This window comes from Haliotis asinina, chromosome 16 (assembly GCF_037392515.1).
Source record: "Haliotis asinina isolate JCU_RB_2024 chromosome 16, JCU_Hal_asi_v2, whole genome shotgun sequence".
NCBI lineage: Eukaryota > Metazoa > Mollusca > Gastropoda > Lepetellida > Haliotidae > Haliotis > Haliotis asinina.
In genome coordinates this window covers 46,883,120-46,906,737 of record NC_090295.1, presented here as the reverse complement: position 1 = coordinate 46,906,737, position 23,618 = coordinate 46,883,120, and the positions used below count along the sequence as shown (strand labels likewise).

At 36.3% G+C, this 23,618-nt stretch overlaps 2 protein-coding genes across 2 annotated transcripts in view; one reads left to right on the top strand and one right to left on the bottom strand.

Annotated features, from left to right (window-relative positions):
* Positions 1–1,090, bottom strand: part of LOC137267510 (GRB10-interacting GYF protein 2-like) — a 35,505-nt gene extending 34,415 nt beyond the window's left edge. Inside the window, exon 1 of the mRNA XM_067801982.1 lies at positions 1,012–1,090. The gene's annotated coding sequence lies outside the window, so the exon portion shown is untranslated. The remainder of the gene's footprint in view (positions 1–1,011) is intronic.
* A 1,415-nt stretch (positions 1,091–2,505) lies between these two features.
* LOC137268966 (uncharacterized) overlaps positions 2,506–23,618 on the top strand; it is a 40,886-nt gene continuing 19,773 nt past the window's right edge. Inside the window, exon 1 of the mRNA XM_067803590.1 lies at positions 2,506–2,560. The gene's annotated coding sequence lies outside the window, so the exon portion shown is untranslated. The remainder of the gene's footprint in view (positions 2,561–23,618) is intronic.

Sequence of the window (23,618 nt, the reverse complement as noted above, 5' to 3'; positions counted from 1 at the left end):
TAACTTTTCAAGGACTCCAACTGCTTTATTACACAGATGCTTGGTAAGCTCAATTCTCTGTATTCACATTAATGTCAAGGTAAATATCATTATTGGCACAACTGTGAGTCTGAGGTCTAAAGTACTCTGTACTCCTACTATAACTATGTGTATACAGACAGAATTAAATGATGCTACATATGCAATAAAACCCATTGACATGCTAAAGTAAATAATTTCTTTGCTTAAAGGTATCTTATTAAATATTATGTTGCAGGTTCTCTTAGTACTGTTGGCATTGTCAGTTACTTATGGTTATACACGGATAACAGATGCAAATAATAGATAAACATCTAAGGATATATGGAACATTCCTGGAGTTTTTGTACATACTATGTAGTGATATGATGTGAGTTGAAGTATGCCACCTATTATCCTACTGCAGTCTTTATTGCAGTAGGATGAACGGAAACATGTTTTGTTTATGATCATTGTGACACTTTGTCATTGAAATGCATAATCATTACCTTTAAAGTTCACTGTTTATACTTTGACAACCTACTTAACATTACACGATGATGTAGCTTACTTAACATCGGATGTGACACAAACACAACGATATGTCACGATGCACAATGCAAGAACACTGTTTTGCAAGCATTGCAAATTCTTAGGGAGTGAAAATTGTGAGACAGAAGACACATGATGCGCAAAAATATTCATTATAACTCCATCTATATCCGAGTCCTGTGTCTCAAGGCAACGGTGCATAAGGTGGAAATACAAACATAATTTGACATTAATGAAGAACAGTTACTGTCAATCGATAGGTATCTGCAGTAAGTAAAATATTTACACTCACAGATGGTAAGTATGCAAATCGTCGTGGTTTGTAACGGTACCAGATGTCAAGCGACAAATGGGTATAAAACTATGACGGGATAGGGTTATACAGTGTTTAATGAATAAACTGATCTTGTCAGATATAGAAACAATGATTCTTAGACCCCAAGATTGTGCCAGCAAAGTTACCTTGCCAATTTTACCAGCTTGCACACGAAAGCACACAACCAAGATGGCCGTAGAGCAATAAGGTCACGTGACTTGATAACAGGAGTTGTAGCTTCCTAAGCACTGCTTCAATCAACTGAGCTCATTAATGCCTGAAGACGCATCGTGCGGTGTTCATCTAACAATCTGTCACCGATGGCTACAAAGTTATACAATGCACCAAACTACCTACTCGGAATAGACAATTAGTTCGATGGTACAACAGTCAATGGGTGTCGAGTTCCAAATGCACAGCGGCGAAACCATTTGGGGGTCAGTTCAGTGACATGGGATGTGGCGCTTCCTGAGTTAATTAATGCATGATAACGTAATATTAAATTAATAATACTATTGATATTTAGTCAGTGTGAAATAGTTCCAACTGAACACAATCTTACGTTGTCGTGGGAGCCCGTCATCAGCATTTTTTCCTAGCAAATTGTGTAAGGTACAAACCGCCTTTCAAGAATTTCAGATATTTTTTTCCATGCTTATACTTTGTCATGTTTTAACATATGTAAGTAATTTTCTGACAGTTGATCACATAATCTTGGACAAGAAATATAGTTTTTAAAGAATCTATACCCGGATCCTTTCTAAGATTTGCCCTGCAAATGACAATGATAAAATACAATGTACTTGTTAAATCCGTCCACGTGATGTAGTTCACACATAGAGCTGTTTGCAAGGATTGTCTTGACGTGTTATGCGTGACCCTGGATCATCATTGCAGGGTATTAAATTAGTTTTCACGTTAATAATATATATTCATGCTATTTGTGACACTCAACAAGGGTTTATATGTTATGTAATCAGACCCGTAACAGACAATCCTGTGATTGATATAGTGAGCATCGATCTACGAGAATTGGAATGGTGACATGTCCAAACCTAGTCAATCCAGCTTGACTACTGATTTCCGTTTACCATAAGTATGGCTTGCTGGAGATTCATTCTAAATAGGAGTTTCCCGCTAAAGGTTCAAATTGTACAGTGGGTTCGTTTTTTTTAATATGGCATAACTCGACAGGGCGTCATGGGGACCTCAGTATATAAATACAATGTTCATGGATCCACAATCCAAAACATCGAAATCAGTTTAATCTTTTCCAAAGCACACAATTCGATTATACATTCAGTATATGTTTAGCAGTTTGGAGCAAATATCTTTCGCGCATTCTATTGAACACAAGTAGCAATCTGGAATAAAGAGGCACATATCACACATTTTGTCTCCAGTTCAGAACGTGTGCACAAAATAATTTAAAAGAGAAATAGCCAAAATCTATACGATTACCAACATTACAAATGTTAATTTGGAAATATAGTAAAATAGAAAATGACATGAAAAATTACTAATGGCAAAAATGCATAGGCATCACGTTTCTCTACATGTCCTCGATCATATTCAACAGACGGTCGTTCTTCATGCATTGTGTGTAAGGCAGCCTTTTGGAATATAGCACATGTACATTTCATAGGGTTTGTGAATCGGGCAGCGGCTCTGACAGCGGAGTTGTGTGTCGAAAGGGTAGGTAACTTAATACTCAGTGCAAGATATACAGCTTGTCCTTTACATTCTCTGAATCTACCATACATGGTGAAATGGAGATTAACACGCATGTACGCAATTGTTGTGCTAGATGTGATGACAACAGCTTATATCATTTAGCGAACGGCAGATAAGGATGTTCTGTCAAGTGCAGTCTATGACCGTGAAAAACTCGGATATTGCCATCTCTAGTTTAGACTTAGTCAGGTCTCATTTGTCGTACACAGTTACCGGGCAATCTCTATTTTTGCACACTGAATCTGGTATAATTCATAACTAATTGCATTTTGTTTTTAGACACCCAGTTCGGTGAGAGTTTCTGCCCCAACCGCCTCTTGAACTTGTTGAAATGTGTTCTATTAATTAGGATTATTTCACAGGGGGTTAGGATTTAGGGTAGGGCTTTGTATGTGAAACTATTTAATTAGGAGTTTCTTCTTATTCCTTCAGATGAATTGCTTTGATGAAGTAAGGAGTAAGAAATAGCTGACGTCTTCAACCCTAGTCCTATGGCAAGCCGTTTTCACTTTTATTAAGGTATTAAAGATATCTTGAATTGTTTTAAAGACATCTTAAACTGAATTGAAGATATCTTGAATTGAATTGAAGATATCTTGAATTGAATTGAAGATATCTTGAATTGAATTGAAGATATCTCGAATTGAGATAATTATTGATATCTCCAATGAAATTAAAGATATCGCGAATTGAATTAAGGATATGTTGAATCATATTAATGATATCTTAAAAAGAATTAATGATATCTTGCATTGAATTAGAGATATCTTGAAATTAATTAAAGATATCTCAAACAGAAAAAATATATTAAGGAATTACTGATATCTGAAATTGTTTTGAAGATATCTCGAATCGAATTGAAGATATCTTAAATTGCATAAGAGAGATCTTGAAATAATTTAAAGATATCTTGAATAGATTCAATTTCAAGATATCTTGAAATTTCAAGATAGATTCTCGTGGCCGACTACCCCTCATATTTTCTCGTGACGTTCTAGAAATATTTCACGTGGGGTTTTGACTAAAACGTTGATATCGATGTACTCCCAGATATCATATTTTATGACCATGAATTTAGATAATAATAGGGCGGTAAACCGTTCAATTCTTGTATCAACGGTAGCGAGGTGGCTTGCTGACATGTTGTGTGCATGTGCCAAGTTTCTATAGTCCGTTTCTGTATGTGTTCAGCATAGGCGGCACGCAGTGCTAGCAATTAAATATTCCCCAAAGTTAGATTTCAAAATCCAAGCAAACTTAAATTCACGATAAGCATTTCAATAGTAACTGTTATTACAGTCATGAAGTGTATTTCTCTGGACAGACTCACCGGGTGTTTAAATTACAGTTTCACTGACCCATGTGCCAAATCACAGGGCAATGGTCTAAAGAGCTGTGGTTGCGAGACAATATTTGTATATTCAAATTTGTACATTTAAATCAAAGCTGTTTAGCCAATAAGAACCTAGGAATCCATTAGCTTTATCTCTAATATCAATATGTTTATACCTTTAACAGGAATCGGGTTAGATGTATACTAATCAACATACATATACAACAATCTTATGAAAATGTGTGTCAGAAAAAGGCAAATATATTAACTTAAACATATACTCTATAGTGTGTGTGTGTGTTGTGTGTTGTGTGTTATGTGTTGTGTGTTGTGTGTGGGGAGTGTTACAATTGTATAAATCATTTATTGGCATCGTTACAAATGAAACCAGTCATTAAAACTACTCATTTCGACATTTAAATGCCTTAAATCGACCTTTTTGACAAATTTTAACTTGCGATTCAACCAATCGGAGGGGCGGCCTCCGTGAATTTATGTGAATTATACCTATGTGGGGCACTGTAGAATTCATGTACATTTCTGAGGATAATTTGTCTTGTTTACTGGTTTGTCTAAACACAATTTCTCAAATTGAATTTAACCCCTGACGCCACGATTTTTGAAAAAATAATAAAAAGTAACAAAATCTAAAGTAAAGTTGGTTTTTTTTGTCATGATCAAAACAAATCTTAAACGGCATTTTCTATCTTTAAGCAAGGGAGGGTCCAGCCATCGGATTTAAAATATACCTTCTTCAACGCTCGCTTCACAAACAACCAATTAAGCAGGAACTGCGGGTCCGACGGATGTTTGTGCATGGTGACACCGTCACCCGACCCCTGGCTTGAGGGCAAAACAAAGATTGCATGTTTTTGTTGATGTCGAGAAATCAGCAAAATTACGGACTTGTTACACATTTTATATACATGTGTAAAGCTAACCGAAAACCCTTCCTTACATGACGTCACAGCGGTTCGCTGGAGTGTTCTGGCGACAGATGTATGTAACCTGTTTATGGTTTCGTCATAACGAGCAAGAGGGAAGCAGACGACTTTTTGGCTACTTTTAGTCACTCGGTATTAACTAACCACAAGCTTTTCAAAGAATGAATTTGGTGTTTCGCACAAAACTAACCAGAAGTCTTTTATATGTTAATGGTTAAAAGTGTATGAAAACCCCAGAAAACCCCAGAAGTTTATTCGTTCTTTAAAAGTGAAAAACGGCGAAAATGAAAGCTCGAATGAACATTGCGCACCGCCACTGTAGAACACTATCAGAAACAGACTATGAAAATGCGGTGCATTGCCACATGTGTCAGCTCGCTAGCGATGATACAGGAACTGACTCAAAAAATTACGAGGGGTAATAGACCACGAGAATGTGGGTAGAATTCATACAGGCAGTGTTTTCGGCCGCGATACAGGATCATGTCTTGACCGCATCTGGGCTCTCGGCATGTAAGAGCTGTACATGCATGGTCACCAACCATTTCCAACCGGAAGTATTTACGGATATGTAGCCGGAAGTATTTGAAGATACCTTGAAACCAATATTCAAGATATCTTTAATTCATTTCAAGATATCTCTAATTCAGTTCAAGATATCTTCAAATCAATTCAAGATATCTGTAAAACAATGTTAGATATCAGTAATAGCAAGAACTGAAGATATCAATAATTGAATTAGAGATATCTCTAATTGAATTGAAGATATCTGTATACATTTGTGGATATGTACCGATCATTTCAAGATATCTAGAACTGAATTCCAGATATGTTGAATTGAATTCAAGATATCTTGAATTAATTCTAATACATTTATGTACACTATGATCGTAATTGTTTTGCAGATATCTTTAAGACATTTAGAGATATCATGAAATATTATCTTGATATCTCTATAACATTTTGAGATATCAGTAATTCTAATTTGGATATGTGAAATTAATAAGAGATATCTTCAATTATTTACAGATATCTTTAAATCATTATTGATATCTTTAAATATAATACAGATATCTTTAAAACAATTGAAGATACCTGTAATTCCTGAATAAATGTGAAAACGGCTTGCCATACTAGTCCAGCATATAACTAGACGACTTCGCACTATACCAAGGTTGGAATACGAGTTTATTCATATGAACTACTTCAACCCGAAACGAATTTGACAAAATAATACTATAATAATAATGTATTTATAGAGCGCCTAATATTCACCATAGAGAAGCTCAGTGACACATGCTATGTCTGAACATGGACTTAGATAATACCAAAGGAAAACAGACAATGAAGCACTTCTCAATCAGAACACAATATATTCACAGTCAAAACAGGGCCCATGCATGAAGCATGTTGACGCCACATGATAAAATGGCCACACTGACCCTTGTCCAAATGGCCACACAAAAAAGTCAAAATGGCCACAACCCCTATTCAAAATGGACATACCAAAAATCAAAATGGCCACACACAAAACTCAAAATGGCCATGCATTATTATATTTATTTATTTATGTTTCTAGAAACCCATTACCTTTGTATCATTTGATATTAAAAGTGTTTTAAATAAAGCTATATTACACAAAACTTACTCACTGGGTATGTTAATTGACTTAACTCAGTGTCATGATACTATATTATATAATGTTGGACAGATATGAACTGGATATCACTTATCTCTATCTTTGCTAACAAGTTTGTTACTACATAAAGAGGCATGCCAGGTCAACATTCACACAAGACTCCTCTATGAAACTAAAAACGTTTGCAAGAAGGACAGCTACCTATAATCAGGAGCCCCATAGAGCTTCTCCATTTGTGTTCTTAGCAGACTGGACCATTGGAATAGTCAGTGCTTTGACTGGAAGTAACTGCTGATAGAATCACCGGAGTGATCCAGATTTTGACAAGAAGTAAATGATATAAGTGGATGTCATGTAAAAGTAAACAGTAAAAAGTTGCTTGTACATGAATAATGAACATACATATATGTTTGCTATTTGTTTAAAATGATTTAATAATGTGTATGTAATATGTAGATTATGACTGGAAGTAAATGATCTCCATGGATGATATGTGAAAATAAACAGTAAAAAGGTGCTTGTACATACATACATACATACATACATACATACATACATACATACATACATACATACATACATACATACATACATACATACATACATACATACATACATACATACATACATACATGTTTTTTGTTTAAAATGATTTAATAATACATGTGTAATAAACATCAAGTTTTACCTGATATAACATCTTTTGTTATTTTTACACCTTCATATCAATACATATGTTACAAGTATTTAAAATAATAAAATAATGTATGGTCATTTTGACTTTTTTGTGTGGCCATTTTGACTTTTTGGTATGGCCATTTTGACCAGGGTCAGTGTGGCCATTTTGACATCATTGGGTGAGGAGAGAGAGGAGGATCAGAGAGGCACATATATGGAAACAAGTTGTTTGAGAGAAAAGTTGTTGTAGAGACAGTCATGAATCAGAATGAGTATTTTGAAGGAAATTCTACCAAGAATGCGTGTCCATCTGTAAGTTTCATGTACTTCAGATGTTTGCACACTATAGCATCTGATTTCCATGATAAAAGTATAACGTCTCGATAACTCTGTTCTTTTGTGGACCCTCACAATTCACACAGGTCTACATCTACAAGCACTTACATGATGAATGGGTAACCATGGTAATAATGGCTGGAGCAATGTTTTAAGTTGTAAGAAAACACAGCTGTATTGGAATATTAATTTATAGTTGTTTTTGTGTGAAGAAAGATTGTTCAGTTTTCGCCGGTTAAAACATTTTGAAAATAAACTGTTCCCACAGTTACAATGAACCAGTTGCTGCAGGTAATCCCCCTACCTGTAACAGACGTCCAGTAATCCTGAATTCATGTTATATGTTTTAACAGTCACCAATCCAAAGCAGTAATGTCAACTAGGTAACTGTTTAAGTCTTAGGAACTTATATAATCCTAGTCATGTGACTTGAGCAGTTCTGGACCTGTTCCAAGCTGTTATTGTGGTCCAGGTGCAAACTAAGTTATTGCCTGAAGCACTCAGTAAATGCCTAGCAGTCAGACTGTTGGTTTTGATAAGTTCATATTCTGAGATTGTAGGCCCAAGATTTTGCGTGGAGATGTGGCGTTTTCTTAAGCTGCTAAAACAATTTTACTTTTCCAATTAAAACTTTGATCCAGAATATTTATAAAGAAAACTGAGTTGCAACATTGTACATATTGTGGCACACAACCTCTTTGCTTAAACAGTCTGTAATTAATTTTTCAAGTTCTTTTCATAACAATTTATGTCTATGCCATCCCAGGCACCTCACTCCCATGCATAAATTCACTTGAATTCGAGTTATGTCTTAGCAGGGATAATCTACAACAAGCATATGTCACTTGCATGCTTTCTTTACCATTTGTACTAATTAGTATGTGCTTTGTCATGCTTCAACGCACACAGTGACATGGTTTGTTCCAGTGCAACTTTAAGCGCATTTAACAGTACTTCAATCAGTGTATTGTATCAGCCAGAATTTTAGAGTGAATGAATGAATTATAGTAAGAATTAAGAGCAAGAATTATATGTGAATGAATGAGAGAAATAAAGAAAAAGAATAAAAGAAAGAAGTACATATGTGAGTGAATGAAAGAATAAATGATACACCACGGCCATCCCTCCCAAAACACGTTAAAGAACGCAAAACTATCGTTAGAACACATGTTAACATCAGCTGTCCTTTTTAAACAATCTACTTTGAGACATTTTTGTTTACATTAATTATTAATTTAGATATCTTATTGCATGTTTGGAATGGCATGGACATTAAGAAAATGTTAACTGAAACTGTCACAAACCCCTCAAAATAGCAAGTTTAAAACTGTCACAAAGCATTGTAAACACCTTTCCAGTTATGTCAAATAATCAGATCAACAAGAAAGAAGGAAGTTGTAGAACTGTAAGCCTCAAGCATCACAAGCATCAATGGCGGACCAGATCAGACTCGCGATATGTCATATTTGTCACACACACCAGATACACCCTAACAATTTTTCTGAAATCATGAAACTATCACTATTACTTGTAAACACCTTTCACCTGATGATATAATCCTCTCATCCAAGTAAAAACAATCAAACAACGCAGTGTAGTATTTCACTGGATAATGAGATCAGATCAGCGATATGTCACATTCTTCTCATACCTCATATACATGTACACCCTGACCTTTTTTTAGATTATGAAATTATCACCATTACTTGAAAACACATTTCACCTGATAGTATATTCCCCTCATAAAAATTACAGAAGCAGTAACGAGAAATACACATGTATTTCAATGGCGGATCAGAACAGAACGGCGATATTACTTTTCAAACACTTCAAATACACCCTAACAATTTGTTTTAAGTCATTAAACTATCACTATTACTTGAAAATACTTTTCAGCTAAAGGTATATTTCCTTTAGAAAATCAAACAAATGTGTGAAAGAAGTTTTTATCGACACTATTTAGTCTATCTTTGCTGTGAATCAAGGATGGAATCCAGTAGTCTATAACATACCAACTAGAAACTTCAGTACAAATAAACTGTAATAATTCTGACACTAATATCAATTATTTGACTTAAACTGAAGTGACAAAATAGTCAACTTGTCTTTTACACATAGGTTTTCAGTTGTCACAACACTTAACGAATTTAATCAGCTTTTGAAAATAAACCGGGCTCAGTCTTAAATACTAAGCTTCTGCCATATTGACTACACTTGTTACATAATGACCCATGACATACGTTAAGGGGCTTTTAAAGGAGTGACTGGTCCACTTGTTAGAGTCACCCTGGTCTTAGTCATGTCATGTTATGTTGTGTATGTGAGTGATTGAATGAGTTTAGTTTTATGCCACCACACTTTGCAATATTGCAGCTATATAGCAGCTGTTTGTGTATAGGACATGTAACTAATGTATGATATTTGCTACAATATAGGCCCAACATGGGTAAGACAGAGGGGGCTTATTTAAAGGTCACTTGCAATATAAAATACATCTTTGCAGATTCTGATACCTTTCGGTATGCACTTACCCAAACAAATAATCAAAAATGCCAATTCAACCTATAAAGTTGGAAAAAACACAATGAAAAAAAGCCCACGAAATCAGAGTTCAAACGATTCACTAACTTTTCCCAAGCGCTGGGGGAAAAAGTGGTTTCAACAGCCTCTGTCACAGAGAAAGCTCAATGTCTGGTTTATTGACACCTATATGTCTGCCTGTCTCTCTGGTAAAGACAATATGTAATACACAGCTTCAATCATTGACCACATGATTTTCGAACTTAACACCTATCACACTATACGCCATGAACAAAAAAAGTGATTTATGACTCATGCACCCGAGTCCTGTCTCTGCCACATTATGTAATTAGGCAGGTGTGATACTTGTACACATGACATGTGTTTATGTCTATGGGTTGTAAATAAACAACATCCAGTTTACTCGGATGACTGGATTTGAACTCTTGTCAAGTTTCAAGTCCTGCTTTGTACTTGGACGAATGACAGATTCCAGCCATGCTGTAGTTCACCATCTCCGCTGAGATGACTTTTTATAAGATCGTATACAAATTCAGAGAACATATATTTATGAAACTGAACATCTCTATATACATTCTTTATGGATAACAACTTCCAGTGTATATGATTTTGTTGTTTGACAACGGTATGTCGAATCCATACTGAAACAATGCATCAAGTAAAATAGAAGAAGTTGTTATCCATAGAGAATCTTACTTTCCTGAAACTCACCATGTTTCTAAAATGCCCATTAAACAGATAATTTTTCTATACACACGATGGACTCGGTATCCCGAGGGCTTCATTTCGAGGGAAGTAAGCCCACGTATAAAATATTGCACCTTTGAATCGCGATTGTACGCATTTAATTTTGTTTGTTTGTTTTTTTACAAGCAGCAGTGTATATTATATGTCATGAATAAGTGATAATTGTGTTTTAATTGTTTGATTTTTTTGGTTGCATGTGACCTTTAACAGCATCCTTGTTGAAACACTTTGTAATGCACATAACTCGTTACTATAGTGAGCGCCACAGGTATGATTCTTTTACGTTTCTCTCTCCGACAAACAATAGTTTAAGATATTGCCTCAATCTGTCTACTGAAGTAAACCTGTCATCACCTATAATAGAATACAGCTAATTACTTTTATTACGGCTCATTAAGAGTTAGACCACTGTATGTGCATCTGATGTAATACCATAATCTATATGCCTCTCAAGAGTGTCATAATCTTCCAGGCATCAAGTAAGTGTACAAAGAAGATTAGTGTCAGTCCCCTGTGTCTAGCCATTTCACTTATAGCTGTTTATTATAAGGTACACCCCATTTTGGTTCATCACCAATTTTACCATGCCACATCTTACCGTACCATTTTTTGTTAGAAATGTTTCAGTGACGAATAAGTAATTAAAAATGAAAATGTTTGTCAGTTGGGTTTAGACTTCTCAACACAGGTTAGCTCTAGCCCTCGGCTAAATCGGTGGGAATGATTCTCTCAGGCCTCCCCAGCTATAATCTAACACATTGTTTTCCTGTTCCTGTAAATATAATTGTAATTAGCCTCTTGTGACTTTTGACACTTTAAGTGATTATAACTGTATATAGATGAACACACTTCATTTTCACCCATTTCAAATGGTCATTTTGTACACTTTCAAGACCGGAAGTGAGAGGGGGGTGTCTGGACAGAGAGGCAACCTTTTGTATCTGCCTAAAGTAGATAGAGATGTTAACACTTGAAGCAACAGTATAAGCAAGGGGATTATGAATGATGGTGATCTTTGTTGAGTGTTGATGTTATACCTTGGGCATGGTTGCTTTATGGCTGGCGTCTGTGATGTAGATAGCTTCTTTGAGTATCCTGAATTTGAAGTCTTTGAGGTTGGTTGGGACCCTGGGATGATGTAGTCTGTCGGGGATGTGGTCTGATAGTTGATTTGGAAGTTGATACTGAGATCTAATACTCTTTGGTTTTGAATCGGAGGGGAGGGATCTAGATATTACACATGCATAAAAATATCCACAGATACATGGAATGCGGTATACTTTGCGCAGCTACTTCCCCACAGTGACAAGCACAGCATTTCGAAGTTTCACCGCTGACACCACACAGTACCGTATACAGTACCATCATAGAACTGTCCAACTGTTGCTACTGTTTCCTCTATGCTAGTGCTGTGTTGTTTTGGGAAAGCTAGTCCACAATCAATTATCGGAGGACTTGTGGTGAACAATCATCGATTATAATCAAAATATTGTGCATGTGGACAGCTGCGTTCGGGTGTAAAGTTTTGTTGAGAATTTGCCAATTTTTTCCAAGTTTTATGACTTTTGAACTCATCACAATAATCTTTTCAAAGTTTCAGACTTGTTTTACAATACATCATTTCATGTGTAAACAGTACCTTGAAACAGTATGGAATATTTTGCAAGGTCTTGTGTAAAACAGTTGACCTTAGTAAGTGGCTACATTTACACGAGTGAGTGTAAACTTTTGATGGGTAGTATATGATTGTAGTCATTACAAGGACAGTGAAACAAGCACCATAAATTCTGATTAAGTGTATATAATAAATCCAGCTCATGTATGTACTGGCCATAAAGAGGGAGTAAGGTTTGGCCAATCATACATTTGTTCAGGGTGTTCAAATATCATGTTGTGTGTATGCACAAGTTTCATAATGTGTTCAGTTCTGATAGTGACCATTCTGATTTCAAGGTTATTGTCTTATTTTCATGTATGACACCAAAGTATTTATCCAGAACTGGGCTGTAAACCAGCAACAAACATAAAGGACTGGTCACACTTTTAGAAATGATGGTCTTAATTGGAGATTCTTGTCAAGTGAGTAACACTGTTGATGATTGAAAGCAAGATTTAAGACAATCCATTTTTTGGCACATTTTGAAAATGATGCATGGCATTGTCTACCAAAAACCGTGGTGTGTCAGCCTCAAACCTGGCATTTTCGTCATGCAGGGAATGATCTTCATACTTAGTAAAGGTCATTTCACAGTGAACTGGATTTGAGCAGGAATTACTTTGCACTGTTTGAATTAGTTGGCACTCGATGTTTTTATCACAATTATAGACACATTTCAGATTCTGAACCCCAAGTATGCTGCAACATATTCCTAAATCCCATTTGTCTGTACCTTTCCAATGTTGTCCTGCAAAAGTAGACTGGAAATTCTCCCCAACCTTCTGGCTGTTTCTGTTATTGATTGAAAAACATATGTATTAGAAGAGCTTGGTTACTGTATACATTCAGTGCTACAGTTTCATGTTGCTATGGCTGGTCACACTTGAACTGTTTCAATGGAAAGCGAGTTCCACGCGAAGATGAAGAGTCTGTCAAGAGTCTCCTCTGCAGCATGTCCCGGGCCTAGCTACGGCTCATCTATTATTGAGACATCTTTATAGATCTGCGTCCCAGCCATGACACGACACGTCAGCGTTCTTGTGTGGACGTATTGTTCAATGAGCAGTGGGAGATCACACAAAACAACCACGGTGCTGTCAGTGTGAGCATGGGTGTAAGAGCCCTTGTGTGTGTGTAGCAGTGTAGATGGCTGAACTTGACGTCTGCTCCCTTCCTGGAGGTTTGTGACACGACTTCAATACAGGTAGATGATGCATATTGATAATGCTCTGTGGTCTTCTGTCCGATTATACATTTGTGTTCATTAGCCTGACAGCATCATGTTTTGTATTGGTAGCCAGAGAAACTGGAACGAAATCAACACTTGTCTTCTAATCAGTTTTTGAAAGCATCCTTAGAGTTAGTTAATAATTCAGGCTTTTTATAGGTTCCTTAAATACTATCACTCTTTCCTGAGAGACATGGCATCAGTTTCTTAATATGTGAAAATCTGAATTATCCTGAAATCTTGTTATTTTAGGTAGCTACCAAGATTAGTTGTGGAGTATTGGGCACAACTAATTGTACACTCTCATTAAATAGGTTACTTTTAATGAATGTGTTTGGAAAACTTGTATAGGTGGTAATATAATTTGGAAGTTGAGAGTAATATATGGACAAGCTCTGTGCATGAACAACTTCTTTATTCAGATGATTTGATGCTTCGATACAGATTCTTGTATGGTCAAGCTGGTACCAGACATGTTTGGAATTTGAACTGACAAAGACACTGATCTTTTCTCTTGATTAGGCTCAGATTATTTAGAAAAATCTGCAACCATGGTCAGTTCCTCAACTGATGGAAGCTCATGGGTTGTGGATTGAAAGTCAGAATTTGTTGATCACAACATATTCCTATCTGTGTTTCCTTGTGTCCAGATCCATTGAACCTGGTGTGGGGCAGAAGTATTCATTACATTCTTGTTACAAATCAGGATGTTTTAGAACAGGTTGCCTGTCTTGAGAATAGTGAGTTTGGTTTATCCCTGCTTCTGGCAGTATTCATAAAGCCTAGTTCTTTTGTACCATCCTGTCCTACTGGAAAATTACTAAAAGCAGTGCAGTAGCCCAGCAATATACATCAGGGATTGGTTTTATTCACTTAATCCATGTGGGAACTGAACCAGGATCTTCATTGTAGTTAGTGAATACTTTGACCACTTGGCTACCTACCACCTTGTCTTGATTTGGTTTTTGATGCACGAATGTACTGAAAGTAATTACCATCTCTTTTTGCGTGTCATTTAATGACCCTCCCGTGTCCATGGACATGTTTTTCGTGACCTTTCCCAGAAAGAAAAAAATACCAGAGGTCTTTTTTCACATTGCAGAATGTCCTTTTGTCATGATTGTCCATAAATATATGAGTAATGTTTCATGACCAAACTCTCAACAAGTGTTTCTTTTCTCCACATATTGACCATAGTTACTGAAACCAGTAAATTTGGGGGTTCATGATGCCAGTGGCTAGTAGGTAATTTCCATTTTAAGGTAGATGTCACACCATGGACTGTAATGACAGTACTTACATGTATAGCATGGCACATTACTTCAATATCAGATGTATGCAAATCACAGCTGGTTTATAATGAGTGACACCCACTGTCTTTGATTTATTGTTAGGAATGATCGGATCAGTAAAAGTTTTAGCGAGTGAGACAAGTACTTTGCTACTGTCATATTCTGAGACTGGCAGCTGAAAATGCCACTTGAAATACAAGGTCTAAGTTAGGTATACATAAGATAACCACTGTACTACTATACATATGCTTGTCGTAATTATCATTGCTAGAGTAAATGTTAGTCAGGATGACATTATATATTGCAGTATTGATTTGTCAAGAAATGTATCCATCCTTCCACAGAAACTGATATTTAGCCATAAGTTTGCAGCAAATGTCATAAAAAAAATCCAAATCCCACTTCATTTTGACATATACATATATATATAGTATATAACTTTTCGAAAATATTAATATTGGTTATGTAGACGTTACCTGTATTACCTGTATTTCAGTGATAACCAGGATCAATGTACAGGGAAATGCTTCATTTCTACAGTAATAAACAAATAAACATGAGAAGCAAACACAAACCACAGTGCTGAATATTCTTCTAATTTTATGAAGTTTCCCCAGATCCCAATTTTGACCAAAATAGTAACACTTCTAGGACCACTGTGAAGGTTACATTGTTAAGAATCTTTGTTGCACTGCCAGAAACGTGTAACTGTTAATACTGAATTAACTTTTCAGACAGAAACGTTTACTTTTGTTCACAGGACACTATAAAAGGGCTGTATCGGTGTATGTGCGGATGGCAAATATGCATGATACTGTAGGTAAAAAATCATAGCAGATATGCACTACAGTCCTGATGTATGGTCTTAGAATCATTTATTTCAAAAAGTATTGCTTTCTTGTTTATCGACCTGTTTACAAAAGAGTAGCAATGTTGTGGTGCATATATGAAACGAAACTCAAGATTACTTACACGCCATTATATTCCATTCAATGCTCTAAATATACTCTTAACTTTTCATATATTGAAAAAATAAAAATACTCCTCATGGTGAAAAATTATCTGGAGCCCTGGTTCAGATTGTTAAAATTCAGTTTTAAACATTCAGTGGGTCATTCCTAGAAAATGTTCATGTTTAGAATTAAGTTGAATAGCGGCAGGTTTGGGTAATAAATTTTCATCTGTACACATACAAGATAACTAATTTTATTCTGTATCGTTATGCAGTGATACTGTTTGGTATGATATTCTGAGGCTGGACTATCCAATCAGTGACTCTTCAAAGGCTCAAAGTGTGAGTAAATCTAGTTTTTCAATCCTTTTAGCAATATTCCAGGAATATTGTGGTGGGGGACACTAGGAATGGGCTTCACACATTGGACTATATGGGGAATGGAACCCGGGTCTTTGTGGTGACATGTGAACACTTTAACCAGGACTCCCCAAGGTATGATTAACTTTGTGTATGACATTTAACCACCATCTAGTCTGATTCATTCTGCTCCAGAGGTAGACTTGTACCTGTCTATAACCAATAATTAATAGTTTAAATGCTAATTTCTAAAAAAATATATATCCATCTAAAAGGCTGGCATTTAAAGTCAGCTTTTCTCGGCTTGTCTGTTGGAACTGAATTGTTATACATCTGTGGGCTTCAGTACAGCCTTTGATCAAAGTCACCTCTAGTTGTCACCCACAAATCCAATATAGATTATCGCAGGACTGAATGATTATCAAAATTATAATATAAATATATATATTCTTAGTATAAATTACAGCATTCGAATTCGCTATATAAATTCTGCGCCAGTGCAGCTAAAAATTGCTGTGTGCAGCTTGAACCTGTTGCTGGACTGCACCAGGTGCATTTTGAAATAAATCGTCATGTTACATTGATTTGAAAGGTGAATGAATAAAACGAAAAGCAAATAGTTTGAAACGTTTGCAAAACGTAAACAAAGATTTACTTCCGCATGTTAAAAATAGTTTTGATCTAAATAACGGACTTTGATCATTTGTATATCATCATAACAATGAACCAATCAAATGCTTGCTTCAGTTCGCTGGCTAATGTACATAACGTCATCGCTGGTATCAGCCAATGAAAGTTGGAAGACAGTTAGCTCATATGTCTCCGGATATTTCCGTCAGAACTAGGCGGAAACTGTCGTCACCTAGTAACAAAGTCTTCCGGTTTCGTGTATACTCTCACGTGTAATAACACGATGTCTCGACCAGCGGGACAGTCAAAAATACTTAGCTACTTTGCTGTTGAAAAACCAGTTGCAAGTTCAGATTGTGAGGAAAGCAGTGTTGGTGGAGATAGCCTAAAGACACCACGGCAAGCCCCAGTACTGTAAATGTTGAGGAGAAGTCAACTGACGAACCATGTGCAACTACAAGTATCGGTACGAAGGGGAAACATGCGAGTTCAGAAAAAACATGATCATAACGAATTAAAGGTGAAAAAGCCAAAATCATATTCATTTAGAAATAAATGGCGTACAGGCAATAAATGAAAAGTCTTACAGTGATTTTCCAAAGCTTTTGGAATTAATGTCAATTGCAGGAGCTGACAATGTAGGCATGAACTATGCATCAGATAAAAAGGCCAGGGAATTCATTGAGTTTATTAATGAATGGATGATGAGTGAAGTTGTTTCTGAACTAAAAAACGCGGAGTTTTTCTCAGTGTTGTGCGATGGCACTACCGACTGTAGCACAATGGAGCAGGAAATAATGTCTATCAGATACGTTCATCAAGGTTTGCCAAAGTCAGTATTTGTTTGTTTGTCAAAAGTTACAAAGGCTGATGCAAGTCACACCAAAGATGCAATCATGGAAATGATGCATGATAAGTTGGGGTTTGCCTGTGATCAATGGAGACACAGTTCAGTGGGGGTGTGCTTTGATGGTGCTTCAACAATGATGGGGTGCAAGAGTGGGGTCGCAACACGGATCAAAACTTTAGTGCCACACCTAGTTGCAATACACTGTTGCTCTCATAGACTGGAATTAGCAGGAAAGGACTCTGCAAAGTCAATCCCCTACATGTCAGTGATGGATGATGCTCTGTACCACGTGCACAGTTTCTACAAATATTCAGCTAACAGATGGGTGGGGCTTAATGCAACAAATTTCTTTATTAGTTTTGTTGAAGTGTATTTTGCATTTGAGCTTGTTCATTCTTGAATAAATGAAAACAAGCCAACTATTTTGAATTGTTTTATTTTAATGTCATTGCTACAAATTGTATAAGTCAACAAAATGAAAATGGTGCAGTCTTATTCTCTCAGGTGCAGTATGGATCAGACTGTTAACTGCACTTGGTGCAGCTTGTGAAAAAAACCAAATTCTTACACTGAATTATAATTGCCAGTTTAAAGGGTTTTCCACAGATTTTTCTAATTAACGTCTTCAATAGCTAATACTGTCATGTAGTGAAATGCATTGATGCAAAAAAGACACTGGAATTGAAATATCTATCGGTATATCTCGTGTTCACAATAGATATATACGTAAACAGGTTACAGTAATATTTACCCTAGTGATGAATACAAAACTATGAATACAATGCCCTTAGCTTTATGTTGTTGAGTTTCAATGTCTGTTTGTTCTGATTAATTTAACGTACGTTTTTTCACAAATGATAATTACTGTTGATTGTTCTTTCGATTGATTTTCAGTTATTTTTTATCATCACAACACACACCACCTTATTGAATCCCATGTTTTACAGTCTCACAAAGGGTACATTTGCAGGAAACTGAAATATTTTCAACATTAGTTACTTGGCTTCAACAATTCTGCAGTCATGTTTCTTGTTACGTAAAAAAGAAAACATTAACTGTCACATAATCTTTTCGCTTTATAGGATCTGTGCTTGTAAAGATTTCTTCCAGCCAGTGTGGAAGTTGTTCTAGTGCACCTGTTGCTGAGTGCTCTGCTTAATACGGTAAATATGACTTGATAGGTGCTGGGACTGGTGTGATTCATTTGTGTGTTGTAGAAATCCTTCTGCATTCATTATTTGCTGTCACCAAACTGGAATATTAAAGAATGGTTAAAATAGGGTTAGCATGATGGTTAATTTAGTGTTCGCTCATCATGCTGAAGATCCAGGTTTGATTTCCCTTATGGGTACAATGTGTGAAGCCAATTTCTGGTGTCCCCAGTGTGATATTACTGGAATATTGCTAAAAGTGACCTGAAACCAGACTCACTCACTCATTCTAGTAGAGACAATTTGTCTAGGTGTCACACATGTAAATGTAAATAGGTTGTCAGTACTTTTTGAACTCACTTAGACCAGTGCATCCTGTGATTTCACTGAAGAATTCTGCTGTGTCACTATATTATTCACATTGTGTCTCATCAAAGAGCATGTTAAATGTGCTCACAGTGACTGACATTCAAGATATATCTCAAGAGAGATTTGTCATGGTGTTGGTTGAATAATTGTATTCAGGCTGGGACAGGTCCGAATTTTATTCCCAGGTGCCTCACTCACTATTACTCTACCCTGCCTGGGTGCTTGTTATGTTAATTCCTAACATCAAATTTGCAAGCAGTGGCAATATGTTCATCAACTCTGAGACTTAAATTTTGAGTTTTTCAATATCTTGACCATGTATTATATTCAAAAGAGGTGGCTGTAAATTATGTCTATTAAAATTTTCAAAGACGATACCTTTTGATCATGAAAGACTAATACATCACATTGTTTAACCTATTAGTCACATGATATAACAGGTTCAGCTATTGAGAGGGGGTATTCGGGTCTAACTCATTCCCCACCTGTCCTGGGTATCAGGGTTACCTGGCGTTCCAGCCTTAAACTGTATATCCGTGCTGATGCCACTGAAAATCAGATGAAACAGGCTAACCTTGACCCTCAGAATGAGGGTCGAGACGACCCTCAATTACTAATGTGCGGGTCCTTTAATAAATTAGATGGTGCAGTGTATAGGGCTCTTAGTTATTCTCAAAATGTTTGTAGCTCAAAGAATTCTTACCTTTGATCATACCCAATGTGTTAAGAACGAGTTTAAGAAGTTCTTAGGTCTACAAACATTTCAAAAATAGCTGGCCAGAAGTCTGATGTTTAGTAAATATTTTGATTATAGGGACCTTATATTTCTTGTCAAGAATTTGGTATGGAGAGTACTATGTGCATCCCTCAGGATGCAGTATTTATTTTCCCTGTATTACATGTGTTTGTTTGTGCATACTTTAAATGTGTTTTCGCATCACATAAAATCCGGGATGAAAGTTGGGCATGTATACAAATAGAGATCAGACTTGGTTTACAGAATGTTGACAAGTTAGCAAAAACCATATCAGTAAACTTGCCTGCTGAATTCAATACAAAAGCACCATCGATATTTAACATGAAGGTTGACAAGATATGAGTATCTGTAGCATAACCAGATGTACTTTTGTAAGTCCAGGTAAAACTCTGTGAGAATGAAGTAGTTGTTTGCTAGTTGTTGAGGATTACACTGCTGCTGCTGCTGCTGCTGCTGCTGCTGCTGCCTCTAGCACCACTACTACTATTTCTGCTGCTACTGCTACTACTGCTACTACTGCTACTACTTAAAATAACTACCATCATTAGAGTTGCAGTGGGGTAGCCGAATGGTTAAAGCGTTCTCTTGTCACACTGAAGACCCAGGGTACATTCCTCACATGGGTACAATGTGTGAATTCTATTTCTGGTGTCCCTTGCCATGATATTACTGGAATATTTCTAAATGTGGCATAAAACCATACTCACTCACTTTCACATCATCATCACAACTACTCTTGCCACTATTTGGCCTACCTTTAGAATACAGCACCACAAACTTTAAAAACATGTGATAATACTCTTTTATGTAATTGCAGGTGATTTTGTTCAAAAGCGCGTTCTTGAAACAATGCCCTCTGATGCTAGCATAGCAACAAAGTCTTTAAGCTCAGTGAGTGCGTGTAAGCTCCACTCACTGATATTTCATCTCTACCAGCCATGTCATTGCAGAAACCCAACGATGTTGCAAGTTTTCAGTAATAGTTCACAGGTGGAATTGTGCATTTTTTCACAAGCACCAGTTTTAAATATTTTTTTCTTTTTTGTCTAGTATGGTCATATTTCCTTGTGTTAAGAGGTGCTGAGATGTTATATTTTGTGTATTTATATATTTTGTATTTTTTAAATTTAGTAAGAACGGTCACATTTTGCTATATTCTATTATTCGCAGTTTTGGTCAATTTAAATAATATAAGTATATTTTATGTTTCGGTTTCAAACGTAACTATTTGGATCAAATGAATTTTAAATGTAAACCAATGTACATAGATAGTTTGTCATTCAGTAATTTGCAGCATTACAATCAAATGGAGTTTATTCGTATTTATTTTTCGAAGCTGTAAGAATGCATTATAGTGGAAACGTCAGCCATTTTCGTGCTGGTTTGGTCAATGTATTCTATTTATTAGAGTTATTTCAAGGGGTTAAGGTTAGGGTTAGGGTTCGGGACCAGGACGCATGAATACCATTTGTTTTCCTTTTGCGTTTTTAATACTTTGTTCACACACAAAACGGGAGTCCAAAAACGTCAAAAGTTATGCAGACGATAAAACGTTTTAATGTATAAATTTTGGGCTAATGGAAATGGGTCTTGACTTGCACTCCAGCCACTTTCACCTCTAGATGTACATATTTTCAGTAATGATTCGAAGTCACTAGACATGCCCATGTCTCTCTCACTCCTTAGCGCGGACCACATTATCTTACAACACTTTGTTGTTCCCTACAACACTTTCCTGTCAAAAAAGCACCCAATAATTTTTATACAAGCACGTCATTTATGCGTGCACCACGATACTGATGTCTGACGTCAACAACCGTTTTCAGTTCGAACCATATCGGCTCATTCCACACAACATGGTATCTTGTAGATTAAGGAATAGAACAATTGTGCCAAATAGTATTGGGGCCATTCGGCAACCGTCAGTGGATTGAAAGCCTGAGACATCAAGTGTACCCGTAACATTCGTAATTGTGCACCTATTCGACTCTTTCCATTCATTTCCGTGATGTCACAGGAATGATTATCTAAATTTGCACATTGTCCAACAATGTGGACATAGCTCAGTTGGTTAGCTATTGGGCTAACAATCCGAAGGTCAAGACTTCGCGTCCAAGGGGTTCTTACAAACTGGTTGCCTGTCTCAGTGACATGTGACCTACGACTGAGAACGTCCTCACGAGAGACTGTTGTGCTGAATTCTAAAGGTTCTGCCATTATTCTGACTTCTATCATTCACATTGCTATACTGATGTTGAAGCAAGGTTCACAAAGATAATTCTTATTGATCAGTCTAAAGACAAGAATATTTTTATCTATACACGATGAACAAAAATAATTGTCACAATACTTTAGAGGGATATTTAAAGTGCTTAATCTTTTTATCCCAATCAAAAGGTTCAATGGTGTATGTGGTCATGTTGCAAGGTGTCAGTAAATGTACCTGGTGCCTGACAATGAAACTGAACAGCAACTGGCATTCTCACAATGAGCACAGGAAGTATCCAATCATAGTTCACTTACACATCGTGTCATCAGGTGCAAGCCTGTTGGTCATTTAAAGCTGCACTCTGCAATATTCTACCTCTGTGATGGACGTCTGTGAATAATCAAGTCTGGACCACACATTTTACTGATTTACATCCAGGGGATCAGTCTCAGCCGTTGAGATACAATGACGTGTCAACAGTCAACACACTTGCCTTATAACCATTCATGTTAGTAGTTAGTAGTTAGTAAGTTATCTGTAGGTCTAAGAACTCCCTTTATATTTTGTTTGTTTATTATGTTTAACACCATTCTTAACAATATTCCAGCTTTATGGTAGCAGTATGTGAATAACTATGTCTGGACTAGACAGTTCAGTGATCAACAGCATGAGCATTGATCTACACAAGTTGGACACAATGACATGTCAGCCAAGTCAGAGAGCCTGACCATCCGATCCCGTACGAGACCATTTACGACAAGCATGGGCTACTGAAGACTAATTCTGATCCCGGTTTTCATGGATGTGAGGAATAGGTAGACATTGACTGGCTGTTGCAATACAGCTGTTATTGGTTTGTAAATTGTAGAGTTTTGTATGTATAGATTTAATATACCTGATACTGTTGTCTAATAGTAATTTAAGAACACATACTAAATAGATAATGACATAATGTCATTGCACTTCCAAATTTTAAAATGGCAAAGACGGTAATAGCATCTTTGATATAGACATGACAGATGTTTGTATGAAATCGAGATGAAAACAGATAAAAGAAGTCAACAACTCATTATTCATATAAACTAGGAGTTGTGAATTATTAGTTGTAGCGTGACTGCCTTTGAGACTTGAATCATCCTTGAATGTCAGCAGTATGTACTCTCAGTCATAGTTTACCTGGGTATTACCAACAAACATTACCAACACTGACTGCAACCTCGTTTATGGGCTTGGCAGCACCATCAACATTATAGTTGTTGCACAAAATGATGTCACTGGTTGTAAAACGTAGAATAAATTCTTATCGTCCAATTTTCCTAAAAAGTACTCATTGTAAGGTAATAATG